Source organism: Pinus tabuliformis, chromosome 3_2 (assembly GCF_031772625.1).
Source record: "Pinus tabuliformis cultivar Carrire ecotype Pingquan chromosome 3_2, CPIR1, whole genome shotgun sequence".
Taxonomy (NCBI): Eukaryota; Viridiplantae; Streptophyta; class Pinopsida; order Pinales; family Pinaceae; genus Pinus; species Pinus tabuliformis.
In genome coordinates this window covers 1,265,139,923-1,265,153,591 of record NC_142302.1, presented here as the reverse complement: position 1 = coordinate 1,265,153,591, position 13,669 = coordinate 1,265,139,923, and the positions used below count along the sequence as shown (strand labels likewise).

Genomic DNA, 13,669 nt, shown 5'->3' with positions numbered 1-13,669 from the left:
GTTTCACACATAGTTTTGGGCATGATGGTTTTCTTCCCATGGTATTTTGTAGATCCGGTCAAGGGAATCTATGGTTATGTTCTAATCTAGGGTTAATGGATTGGCTTTGACACACACATATATATATATATATATATATATATATATATATATATATATATATATATATATATATATATATATATATATATATATATATATATATATATATATATATATATATATATATATATATATTGTAACATTGAAAGGAATATAATGAAAAATCAATCTAGTAGTCTCGTTTTAGGATCTAGGGGAAAATCTTTGTGTATTTATTTTGTGTTTCTTGCCATTGTATATTTTCTGTGTTTTAAGAATTCATTTGCAGGTAATTTTGTATAGGGTTAAAACCTACATGGTTATCAAGGATAGTGGATATGGTGACAAAGCATTATGTGTTTGTAGTAATAAGGCTTAAGGATACTAGTTATGAAGGATAGTCATTATGGTTGTAATGGTTAGGTATATGGAGTAATAATTTTTAAGGGTTAGATTTATAAATCAATACATATTATGGCTAATATCATATATTTATTAGGAAATATGTGTTATAGGATTAAAGAGCTTAAATGGATTTGGGCATAAAATATATACGTTTGAGGTTTAGAATAATGGTTTATTATGACTAGGGTTTAAAAATTTTAAGGTCTGCAAGTTGTAAAAGTTAATGGTTATCTTAGGGACTATATGTTATATATATTATCACAATTAGATATTAAATTTATATGATGTATATTATGGTTACATGGGTTATTCGTGACAATGATTATATGAGTTAGTGATTATAGGGTTATTGGGTGAGAAGAAATAAGGGTAAGAGATCACATGCTTTAAAGTTTTCAGGGTTTAAGAGCCTATAAAGGTAATACAAGTTAAAAGATGGTTAGAAGTTATAAGGATTATATATAAGAGCTATATAGGTTTCAAATAGTAAATATGATATGGATTATATGGGTCAAAGGATATGAAATTTATATTAGTTAGCTATTATAAAGGGTATTGAAACTAAAATTTAAATGCCTATGGAGATTTAGAGTAAAATGAGTTAGGGGTTATTGGAGTTATAAGGGTTAGGCATTATCATTTATAATGGCTACTAGTGGTACTTGTTAGAAGATTATGGGTTCAAGGTGATAAGGGTTAGATTAGAGGTTACATAGTGCTATGGATGTTAATTGATTTAGGTAATACAATTTATAATGGATAAATATATTAACATGTGTGCTATTCTTATGGTTTATAAGACTCATGGGATAAACACCAACCTAGATTCATCTTAACTCTAGATCTACCAAGAGCTCATAAGGATCAAATCATTTTTCACTCTAAAAGATGTTTGCATCTCAAGAGATTTTATCTCTCTCAATGCTTGGTAGATCCATAGTGGATATGGATCTAGGTTGGTTTTATTATTAATTATAATTATTATTTTTTATTTTTTATTTAGTTTTAGTTTTATGTAATTTGACAAAGTCAAAATGTTTCATTGATAATTATCATTATTATTTTATTTTATTTTTTTAATTTAATTTAATTTTGATCAAGTCAAAGCGTTTACAAAACATTACAACATCTCTACATACTGGAGAGCATCTCTGAGGCGATTACTTTTAACCTTTTATTATTTTTTAATTGAGCCCACATGTAAATGTTTACAAAACATTTATACCACTACAACATCTCCCCATACATTTTTACTTTTGTATTTAATTTTAAAATGTTATAAAATTAAATTAAATTAAAATATTTTGATTTTGAAATGAGTTATGTTTTTTGGGCAAGTAGTATTGATAAGATATGGTAAGTTCATGGTGTTGTAACAAAGCCTATTTACAAGTTAATAATATTAATGGTAAAATGGGGGTGAATATCCATGGTTAAGAATCTTGTTATATTGTAAGTTTATTACAAGTATTAAGTTTTAATTTAAAAAATGTTATATAATTAAAGTAAAATAAAATATTTTGATTTTGAAATGAGTTATGATTTTTAGTCATGTGTTATTGATAAGCCATAATATTGGCCCATGGTATTGTAACATAGCCTCTTTAGAAGTTAATAATATCCACGGTAAAATTGGGGTGTGTTAGACTCCGTCTTGTCAGTCAATTGATTCTTCTTCAAAACCCTGTTTTGAAGAAGAAATCATCAAGTTTGTTTGATGATGTGGTTTGGGATGGATTTGAGGAAATTGATGACCATATTGTGCCTGCTCCTGAAGACGCACAAGAAGGTACTTGGATGGTGAAAGGTGATTATAGGAAAAAGTCTCTCAATGTTCTATCTAAAAGTACAGAACAAAAGCCTGTAGGGAATAAAAATGCTTTGCACAGGGAAAAGGAGGATGTTATGGCATGTGTAAATGGCAAGGAGGAACCATCGACTCAGTTGCTGGATATGGATCCATGGTGTGATGAACGAGAAAAACAAGCAGGCATCCTTCCAGAGGCAGATTTTGACACATTTGTAAAAGCAACTTCAATTGAAGGTTTGAGAGGAAACCTTCAAGTAGACTATATTTTAAAGTTTCCTCTATATCTTCATGTTTGTACAGATGGTTTTCATCCGGACAAGAATGAAAATCGACATGGAGCATGGAAATTACTACTTGAGTGCTCTGTTCTTCTCACTTATTATCATTATGTTCAATGGCTATGCGGGAGATAACGATGACTATGGCTCGACTGCCCGTATTTTTCAAACAGAGAGACCTTTTGTTGTACCCAGCATGGACATACACTATTCCAACAGTTGTCCTAAAAATTCCTGTGTCGTTGATCGAGTCTTTTGCTTGGACTGCCATTACATATTATGTCACTGGATTTGCCCCTGAAGTGAGCAGGTTTTTTGGGCAATTTCTAGCTCTCTTTTGTCTGCATCAGTTATCATCATCATTATTTCGCCTTATAGCCGGGATTTGCCGGACGATGGTCATATCTAACAGTGGAGGCTCATTTTGTCTATTGATTATCTTCGTACTTAGTGGATTTATTATTCCACGAAATTCAGTTCCCAAATGGTGGCTATGGGGTTACTGGATCTCGCCATTAGCCTATGCAGAGACAGCAATCACAGTCAATGAATTTCTTGCTCCCCGCTGGGAAAAGTCGTTCTCTTCAAACATGATTATTGGGCAATTTGTTCTTCAGAGTCATGGCCTCTTTGGGAAAGCTCATTTGTATTGGGTTAGTATGGGTGCTATGGTTGGATTTACATTCTCCGCAGCTGATGAACAAGGACTAAACCATGCATTGGATCGTGCTATTACTTACTATAGAAAAAAGCCAAATTGGTGGCTAGAACTTGTTAAGAAGGCGATAACAATAGATTTTAGCTGGGATTCTTCTGCTACTCAGTATGAAGAGCTTTATGAACAGGCTCTGGCAAGAGCAAGAGCCCAACAAGCCCGCATTTCTAGCTCCACTCGACAATCTGCTTCAAATTCATTTATGTTTTGATAATATAACAATTTGAAGAAAACAAACATGGTTGGATGATCCACTTATGTGGGGGTTTAAGGGTTCTCCTATTACGAACTGGAAGCAAGCTCGTTGGACTCTCACAGCAGAGGACATTTGTTTCACAAATCCTTTCTTTACATACTTCTTTCGACTTGGCAAATGCATCCCTATTACAAGAGGTGCTGGCATTTACCAGACACATATGAATGAGGCTCTTGATCTCATTAATAAAGGAGAATGGGCAAGGTATCACAAGATGGTGGGCCTATACGAAGGTTAAAGTGGGGAACTGCAAGCCTTATTGTGCGTGCTTCTGTTACACCAATTGTTCTTCCTATTGTACACAGTGGGTTTGAACAGGTAATGCCGGAGAAGCACTGGTTCGGAAGAAGGCCACTTCTTCCTCTTTGTATAAAAAAAAAAACATTAATATTGTTGTCGGCGAACCTATGGAGTTTGATATTTCCACACTTCAGCAGAGAGCTGAGTCTGTGTCGAGAGTTCTTAGAGCATCCGGGGATGAATGCAATGAAGGAAACAAGGGCCATCTCGACAGCTCTGGATGGCCAACAGGATTGTGTAAAGGATTAGATGAAATCGTGCAGAAATGGATTTTCATACATATCTCGGATCACATTCGAAATGCCATGCAGAAAGCTGTGCACAAAAGCCAGGTCTCTTAGTAAAAACGACCATAAATAATTTACACCTCCTGTAGCTGGGCATTGACCTGTAGTGATTTTCTCCTATCAAAATGTGCTTCAAGGATCTGCTTAAAGGGTGTGGTATATGGCCCAAGAGCGCTATTCAAACGGAGCCAAAATACTTTAAATTGGAACAAAGATATAGATCACAACCGAAGATATAGCATTCGATTTCTATTTCAAGACCTCAGTTAATAAGTCAAAAAGATCTGCGCTCCAGTTTATTAGCCATCAGAGGATTTCAAGGGGAACTATCTTCTGTTTCAGGAAAAAGAAATGATTTTATCTCTTTTTTGTAACTGCAGGTGAAACAGCGCCCCTGTTTTGGGGGTCGATCTGTTGTGTTTTTTTAGAATAGTTTATTTAATGTATAAAGATAATCATTTGAAAAAGTTAGTGGGGAGAGGAGAGAGTTGTGAGAGCTGGTGAAGAACAGAGAGTTTCATTGTACAGCTGATTGACAGAGATCTTAATGAAAAATACAGGTCTGACCCCTGAGATTCCTGTGGTATGACAATTTAGCATAAGTTTTCCTTCTGTTTCATATGTAACATGTTATGTTTTCATTTCACTTCATGATCATTTCCAATTGAACAAATGAAGTGTTTAGGTAGAATTCATAATATTTTATGCTCTGCCTATAAGTTTGTTCATATTTAATGTTTTCTTCTGTTTGACAAGGATTCATCCTCTATGCCCTTGTCAGCTCCTCAGCAGTCATGCCATTCCATTTAATCTCAATTTGATGTTAAATTTCTTGCCTACCTTGCCTCAGGGGATAATCTGTGTTCTTGATTACATTTCTCTGCTCAAGCTGTTACTTTGCCCATGCAGCCCAGAAAAACCCCATCATTTTATTAAAAACCCCTTTTTATCAATTTACTAGCCTAAAATCAGTTTCTTTTAAAGTCATCTCAGCCCCTTTTAGAAAACTTTTTGCTGAGATAGACCGGAGAGAGCCCTCTCCTGCCCCGTAGGGCTAGCTACGAGGTTAAGTGGTTTGATGTTGCCTTGGAGTTTGCCTTTCTAAGCCTGAGGTGAAATTTCAAGCGCTAACATATTGGCGACCATACTGGGGAGAACATTCGACTTGTTGATTGTCTTGTCCTAGTACATGAAATCAAATTGCAGATCTGATGCTGATGGTGGACAACAGTCAGACACATATGCAGGCTGAACCATTCACCTGGCGACTCCAATTTGATCCAGACATTCCAGTGCTTGTTGATCCATTCATGCAATGGTAGGGTATGTTGCAAACTCTGCCCTGTGTGAAGCTGTAGAAGAAATAAGAAATGAGTTAGCAGATACTGAATTTGATGAAGATGTTTTCAATGCCTTGCTTCAATGGTTGAAATCTCCAAAGTTACCTTGGTTCAAAACTAAATTTTGCGAGTTAATTGTTGAAAGAATCGAAAAGGAGATTCAAGATTTAGATGAGCAGATCCAGTCATATGATTTCCAAGACCATAAAAAGTTCTTGGAAATCCTTCCTCCTTCGCAACAAGAAATAACAGACTTGCCTATAGATGTTTACATTGACAATGTGCAGCTGGAGGTATGTGTTGCAGAGTTAGGGCAGCCAACAGAGTCCGGCTTCCGCGATCCAATGGCAACACACATGGACACGTTTTTCAGTTTGATTGATAGATCAGGCTGTCTTGTATGTGACCAGGCTCATTACGTGCATGAAGGGCTGCCAGCAATTACATCTGTGTCCTTGCGGAAGCATTCTCAAGCGGCGGCATCATTCTCAGGATTACTTGAATGGTTAATCTGGCATTTCAATATTACCTGATCTATTGTTTGTACAGTAGATTAGGGTAGATTTTGTAAATAAATAAGCAGCCAAAAGGCAGCATCTTGTTCCAGTTTCATTACAGTTTAGTTTGAAGTTTGCCGAATTAGTCTTTCAATCAATTCAGTCAGTTTCCAGTTAATAAGTTGAGTCTTCAGTTGTGTTGATTTGTTGAAATAATGGACTCCATTGCCCAATGGATGGAGGCACTGTCTGCTCTCCCAAAGTTCTGCGGTTCTTGGCACCTCCAAAAAGCGGCAGCTGCCATCCCTAGTGGAGCCGATGTTAGACTCCATCTTGTCAGTCAATTGATTCCTCTTCAAAACCCTATTTTGAAGAAGAAATCATCAAGTTTGCTTGATGATGTGGTTTGGGATGGATTTGAGGAAACTGATGACCATATTGTGCCTACTCCTGAAGACGCACAAGAAGGTACTTGGATGGTGAAAGGTGATTATAGGAAAAAGCCTCTCAATGTTCTATCTAAAAGTACAGAACAAAAGCCTGTAGGGAATAAAAATGCTTCGCACAGGGAAAAGGAGGATGTTATGGCATGTGTAAATGGCAAGGAGGAACCATCGACTCAGTTGCTGGATATGGATCCATGGTGTGATGAATGAGAAAAACAAGCAGGCATCCTTCCAGAGGCAGATTTTGACACATTTGTAAAAGCAACTTCAATTGAAGGTTTGAGAGGAAACCTTCAAGTAGACTATATTTTAAAGTTTCCTCTATATCTTCATGTTTGTACAGATGGTTTTCATCCGGACAAGAATGAAAATCGACATGGAGCATGGAAATTACTACTTGAGTGCTCTGTTCTTCTCACTTATTATCATTATGTTCAATGGCTATGCGGGAGATAACGATGACTATGGCTCGACTGCCCGTATTTTTCAAACAGAGAGACCTTTTGTTGTACCCAGCATGGACATACACTATTCCAACAGTTGCCCTGAAAATTCCTGTGTCATTGATCGAGTCTTTTGCTTGGACTGCCATTACATATTATGTCATTGGATTTGCCCCTGAAGTGAGTAGGTTTTTTGGGCAATTTCTAGCTCTCTTTTGTCTGCATCAGTTATCATCATCATTATTTCGCCTTATAGCTGGGATTTGCCGGACGATGGTCATATCTAACAGTGGAGGCTCATTTTTTCCATTGATTATCTTCGTACTTAGTGGATTTATTATTCCACGAAATTCAGTTCCCAAATGGTGGCTATGGGGTTACTGGATCTCGCCATTAGCCTATGCAGAGACAACAATCACAGTCAATGAATTTCTTGCTCCCCGCTGGGAAAAGTCGTTCTCTTCAAACATGATTATTGGGCAATTTGTTCTTCAGAGTCATGGCCTCTTTGGGAAAGCTCATTTGTATTGGGTTAGTATGGGTGTTATGGTTGGATTTACATTCTCCGCAGCTGATGAACAAGGACTAAACCATGCATTGGATCGTGCTATTACTTACTATAGAAAAAAAGCCAAATTGGTGGCTAGAACTTGTTAAGAAGGCGATAACAATAGATTTTAGCTGGGATTCTTCTTCTACTCAGTATGGAGAGCTTTATGAACAGGCTCTAGCAAGAGCAAGAGCCCAACAAGCCCGCATTTCTAGCTCCACTCGACAATCTGCTTCAAATTCATTTATGTTTTGATAATATAACAATTTGAAGGAAACAAACATGGTTGGATGATCCACTTATGTGGGGGTTTAATGGTTCTCTTATTACGAACTGGAAGCAAGCTCGTTGGACTCTCACAGCAGAGGAAATTTGCTTCACAAATCCTTTCTTTACATACTTCTTTCGACTTGGCAAATGCATCCCTATTACAAGAGGTGCTGGCATTTACCAGACACATATGAATGAGGCTCTTGATCTCATTAATAAAGGAGAATGGGCAAGGTATCACAAGATGGTGGGCCTATACGAAGGTTAAAGTGGGGAACTGCAAGCCTTATTGTGCGTGCTTCTGTTACACCAATTGTTCTTCCTATTGTACACAGTGGGTTTGAACAGGTAATGCCGGCGAAGCACTAGTTCGGAAGAAGGCCACTTCTTCCTCTTTGTCTAAAAAAAAAAACATTAATATTGTTGTCGGCGAACCTATGGAGTTTGATATTTCCACACTTCAGCAGAGAGCTGAGTCTGTGTCGAGAGTTCTTAGAGCATCCAGGGATGAATGCAATGAAGGAAACAAGGGCCATCTCGACAGCTCTGGATGGCCAACAGGATTGTGTAAAGGATTAGATGAAATCGTGCAGAAATGGATTTTCATACATATCTCGGATCACATTCGAAATGCCATGCAGAAAGTTGTGCGCAAAAGCCAGGTCTCTTAGTAAAAACGACCATAAATAATTTACACCTCCTGTAGCTGGGCATTGACCTGTAGTGATTTTCTCCTATCAAAATGTGCTTCAAGGATCTGCTTAAAGGGTGTGGTATATGGCCCAAGAGCGCTATTCAAACGGAGCCAAAATACTTTAAATTGGAACGAAGATATACATCGCAGCCGAAGATATAGCATTCGATTTCTATTTCAAGACCTTAGTTAATAAGTCAAAAAGGTCTGCGCTCCAGTTTATTAGCCATCAGAGGATTTCAAGGGGAACGATATTCTGTTTCAGGAAAAAGAAATGATTTTATCTCTTTTTTGTAACTGCAGGTGAAACAACGCCCCTGTTTTGGGGGTCGATCTGTTGTGTTTTTTTAGAATAGTTTATTTAATGTATAAAGATAATCATTTGAAAAAGTTAGTGGGGAGAGGAGAGAGTTGTGAGAGCTGGTGAAGAACAGAGAGTTTCATTGTACAGCTGATTGACAGAGATCTTAATGAAAAATACAGCTCTGACCCCTGAGATTCCTGTGGTATGACAATTTAGCATAAGTTTTCCTTCTGTTTCATATGTAACCTGTTATGTTTTCATTTCACTTCATGATCATTTCCAATTGAACAAATGAAGTGTTTAGGTAGAATTCATAATATTTTATGCTCTGCCTATAAGTTTGTTCATATTTAATGTTTTATTCTGTTTGACAAGGATTCATCCTCTATGCCCTTGTCAGCTCCTCAGCAGTCATGCCATTCCATTTAATCTCAATTTGATGTTAAATTTCTTGCCTACCTTGCCTCAGGGGATAGTCTGTGTTCTTGATTACATTTCTCTGCTCAAGTTGTTACTTTGCCCATGCAGCCCAGAAAAACCCCATCATTTTATTAAAAACCCCTTTTTATCAATTTACTAACCTAAAATCAGTTTCTTTTAAAGTCATCTCAGCCCCTTTTAGAAAACTTTTTACTGAGATAGACCGGAGAGAGCCCTCTCCTGCCCCGTAGGGCTAGCTACGAGGTTAAGTGGTTTGATGTTGCCTTGGAGTTTGCCTTTCTCAGCCTGAGGTGAAATTTCAAGTGCTAACATATTGGCGACCATACTGGGGAGAACATTCGACTTGTTGATTGTCTTGTCCCAGTAAATGAAATCAAATTGCAGATCTGATGCTGATGGTGGACAGCAGTCAGACACATATGCAGGCTGAACCATTCAACTGGCGACTACAATTCGATCCAGACATTCCAGTGCTTGTTGATCCATTCATGCAATGGTAGGGTATGTGGCAAACCCTGCCCTGTGTGAAGCTGTAGAAGAAATAAGAAATGAGTTAGCAGATACTGAATTTGATGAAGATGTTTTCAATGCCTTGCTTCAATGGTTGAAATCTCCAAAGTTCCCTTGGTTCAAAACTAAATTTTGCGAGTTAATTGTTGAAAGAATCGAAAAGGAGATTCAAGATTTAGATGAGCAGATCCAGTCATATGATTTCCAAGACCCTAAAAAGTTCTTGGAAATCCTTCCTCCTTCGCAACAAGAAATAACAGACTTGCCTATAGATGTTTACATTGACAATGTGCAGCTGGAGGTATGTGTTACAGAGTTGGGGTAGCCAACAGAGTCCGGCTTCCTCGATCCAATGGCAACACACATGGACACGTTTTTCAGTTTGATTGATAGATCAGGCTGTCTTGTATGTGACCAGGCTCATTACGTGCATGAAGGGCTGCCAACAATTACATCTGTGTCCTTGCGGAAGCATTCTCAAGCGGCGGCATCATTCTCAGGTTTACTTGAATGGTTAATCTGGCATTTCAGTATTACCTGATCTATTGTTTGTACAACAGATTAGGGTAGATTTTGTAAATAAATAAGCAGCCAAAAGGCAGCATCTTGTTCCAGTTTCATTACAGTTTAGTTTGAAGTTTGCTGAATTAGTCTTTCAATCAAATCAGTCAGTTTCCAGTTAATAAGTTGAGTCTTCAGTTGTGTTGATTTGTTGAAATAATGGACTCCATTGCCCAATGGATGGAGGCACTGTCTGCTCTCCCAAAGTTCTGCGGTTCTTGGCACCTCCAAAAAGCGGTAGCTGCCATCCCTAGTGGAGCCGATGTTAGACTCCATCTTGTCAGTCAATTGATTCCTCTTCAAAACCTTGTTTTGAAGAAGAAATCATCAAGTTTGTTTGATGATGTGGTTTGGGATGGATTTGAGGAAACTGATGACCATATTGTGCCTGCTCCTGAAGACGCACAAGAAGGTACTTGGATGGTGAAAGGTGATTATAGGAAAAAGTCTCTCAATGTTCTATCTAAAAGTACAGAACAAAAGCCTGTAGGGAATAAAAATGCTTTGCACAGGGAAAAGGAGGATGTTATGGCATGTGTAAATGGCAAGGAGGAACCATCGACTCAGTTGCTGGATATGGATCCATGGTGTGATGAACGAGAAAAACAAGCAGGCATCCTTCCAGAGGCAGATTTTGACACATTTGTAAAAGCAACTTCAATTGAAGGTTTGAGAGGAAACCTTCAAGTAGACTATATTTTAAAGTTTCCTCTATATCTTCATGTTTGTACAGATGGTTTTGGTGGCCTGCATTACAATGTCAGTTTTCATCCGGACAAGAATGAAAATCGACATGGAGCATGGAAATTACTACTTGAGTGCTCTGTTCTTCTCACTTATTATCATTATGTTCAATGGCTATGCGGGAGATAACGATGACTATGGCTCGACTGCCCGTATTTTTCAAACAGAGAGACCTTTTGTTGTACCCAGCATGGACATACACTATTCCAACAGTTGTCCTGAAAATTCCTGTGTCGTTGATCGAGTCTTTTGCTTGGACTGCCATTACATATTATGTCACTGGATTTGCCCCTGAAGTGAGCAGGTTTTTTGGGCAATTTCTAGCTCTCTTTTGTCTGCATCAGTTATCATCATCATTATTTCGCCTTATAGCTGGGATTTGCCGGACGATGGTCATATCTAATAGTGGAGGCTCATTTTGTCTATTGATTATCTTCGTACTTAGTGGATTTATTATTCCACGAAATTCAGTTCCCAAATGGTGGCTATGGGGTTACTGGATCTCGCCATTAGCCTATGCAGAGACAGCAATCACAGTCAATGAATTTCTTGCTCCCCGCTGGGAAAAGTCGTTCTCTTCAAACATGATTATTGGGAAATTTGTTCTTCAGAGTCATGGCCTCTTTGGGAAAGCTCATTTGTATTGGGTTAGTATGGGTGCTATGGTTGGATTTACATTCTCCGCAGCTGATGAACAAGGACTAAACCATGCATTGGATCGTGCTATTACTTACTATAGAAAAAAAGCCAAATTGGTGGCTAGAACTTGTTAAGAAGGCGATAACAATAGATTTTAGCTGGGATTCTTCTGCTACTCAGTATGAAGAGCTTTATGAATAGGCTCTGGCAAGAGCAAGAGCCCAACAAGCCCGCATTTCTAGCTCCACTCGACAATCTGCTTCAAATTCATTTATGTTTTGATAATATAACAATTTGAAGGAAACAAACATGGTTGGATGATCCACTTATGTGGGGGTTTAAGGGTTCTCCTATTACGAACTGGAAGCAAGCTCGTTGGAATCTCACAGCAGAGGACATTTGCTTCACAAATCCTTTCTTTACATACTTCTTTCGACTTGGCAAATGCATCCCTATTACAAGAGGTGCTGGCATTTACCAGACACATATGAATGAGGCTCTTGATCTCATTAATAAAGGAGAATGGGCAAGGTATCACAAGATGGTGGGCCTATACGAAGATTAAAGTGGGGAACTGCAAGCCTTATTGTGCGTGCTTCTGTTACACCAATTGTTCTTCCTATTGTACACAGTGGGTTTGAACAGGTAATGCCGGAGAAGCACTGGTTCGGAAGAAGGCCACTTCTTCCTCTTTGTCTAAAAAAAAAAACATTAATATTGTTGTCGGCGAACCTATGGAGTTTGATATTTCCACACTTCAGCAGAGAGCTGAGTCTGTGTCGAGAGTTCTTAGAGCATCCGGGGATGAATGAAATGAAGGAAACAAGGGCCATCTCGACAGCTCTGGATGGCCAACAGGATTGTGTAAAGGATTAGATGAAATCGCGCAGAAATGGATTTTCATACATATCTCGGATCACATTCGAAATGCCATGCAGAAAGCTGTGCGCAAAAGCCAGGTCTCTTAGTAAAAACGACCATAAATAATTTACACCTCCTGTAGCTGGGCATTGACCTGTAGTGATTTTCTCCTATCAAAATGTGCTTCAAGGATCTGCTTAAAGGGTGTGGTATATGGCCCAAGAGCGCTATTCAAACAGAGCCAAAATACTTTAAATTGGAACGAAGATATAGCATTCGATTTCTATTTCAAGACCTCAGTTAATAAGTCAAAAAGATCTGCGCTCCAGTTTATTAGCCATCAGAGGATTTCAAGGGGAACGATCTTCTGTTTCAGGAAAAAGAAATGATTTTATCTCTTTTTTGTAACTGCAGGTGAAACAGCGCCCCTGTTTTGGGGGTCGATCTGTTGTGTTTTTTTAGAATAGTTTATTTAATGTATAAAGATAATCATTTGAAAAAGTTAGTGGGGAGAGGAGAGAGTTGTGAGAGCTGGTGAAGAACAGAGAGTTTCATTGTACAGCTGATTGACAGAGATCTTAATGAAAAATACAGCTCTGACCCCTAAGATTCCTGTGGTATGACAATTTAGCATAAGTTTTCCTTCTGTTTCATATGTAACTTGTTATGTTTTCATTTCACTTCATGATCATTTCCAATTGAACAAATGAAGTGTTTAGGTAGAATTCATAATATTTTATGCTCTGCCTATAAGTTTGTTCATATTTAATGTTTTCTTCTGTTTGACAAGGATTCATCCTCTATGCCCTTGTCAGCTCCTCAGCAGTCATGCCATTCCATTTAATCTCAATTTGATGTTAAATTTCTTGCCTACCTTGCCTCAGGGGATAATCTGTGTTCTTGATTACATTTCTCTGCTCAAGCTGTTAATTTGCCCATGCAGCCCAAAAAAACCCCATCATTTTATTAAAAACCCCTTTAATTTACTAGCCTAAAATCAGTTTCTTTTAAAGTCATCTCAGCCCCTTTTAGAAAACTTTTTGCTGAGATAGACCGGAGAGAGCCCTCTCTTGCCCCGTAGGGCTAGCTACGAGGTTAAGTGGTTTGATGTTGCCTTGGAGTTTGCCTTTCTCAGCCTGAGGTGAAATTTCAAGCGCTAACATATTGGCGACCATACTGGGGAGAACATTCGACTTGTTGATTGTCTTGTCCCAGTACATGAAATCAAATTGCAGAT

The 13,669-nt window shown here is 38.1% G+C and overlaps 2 pseudogenes; both read left to right on the top strand.

The window, feature by feature from the left end:
- Window positions 1–7,700: 7,700 nt before the first annotated feature.
- Window positions 7,701–8,349, top strand: LOC149185344 (N-acylphosphatidylethanolamine synthase pseudogene; annotated as a pseudogene).
- A 2,714-nt stretch (window positions 8,350–11,063) lies between these two features.
- Window positions 11,064–12,539, top strand: LOC149185343 (N-acylphosphatidylethanolamine synthase pseudogene; annotated as a pseudogene).
- The last annotated feature ends 1,130 nt before the right edge of the window (window positions 12,540–13,669 follow it).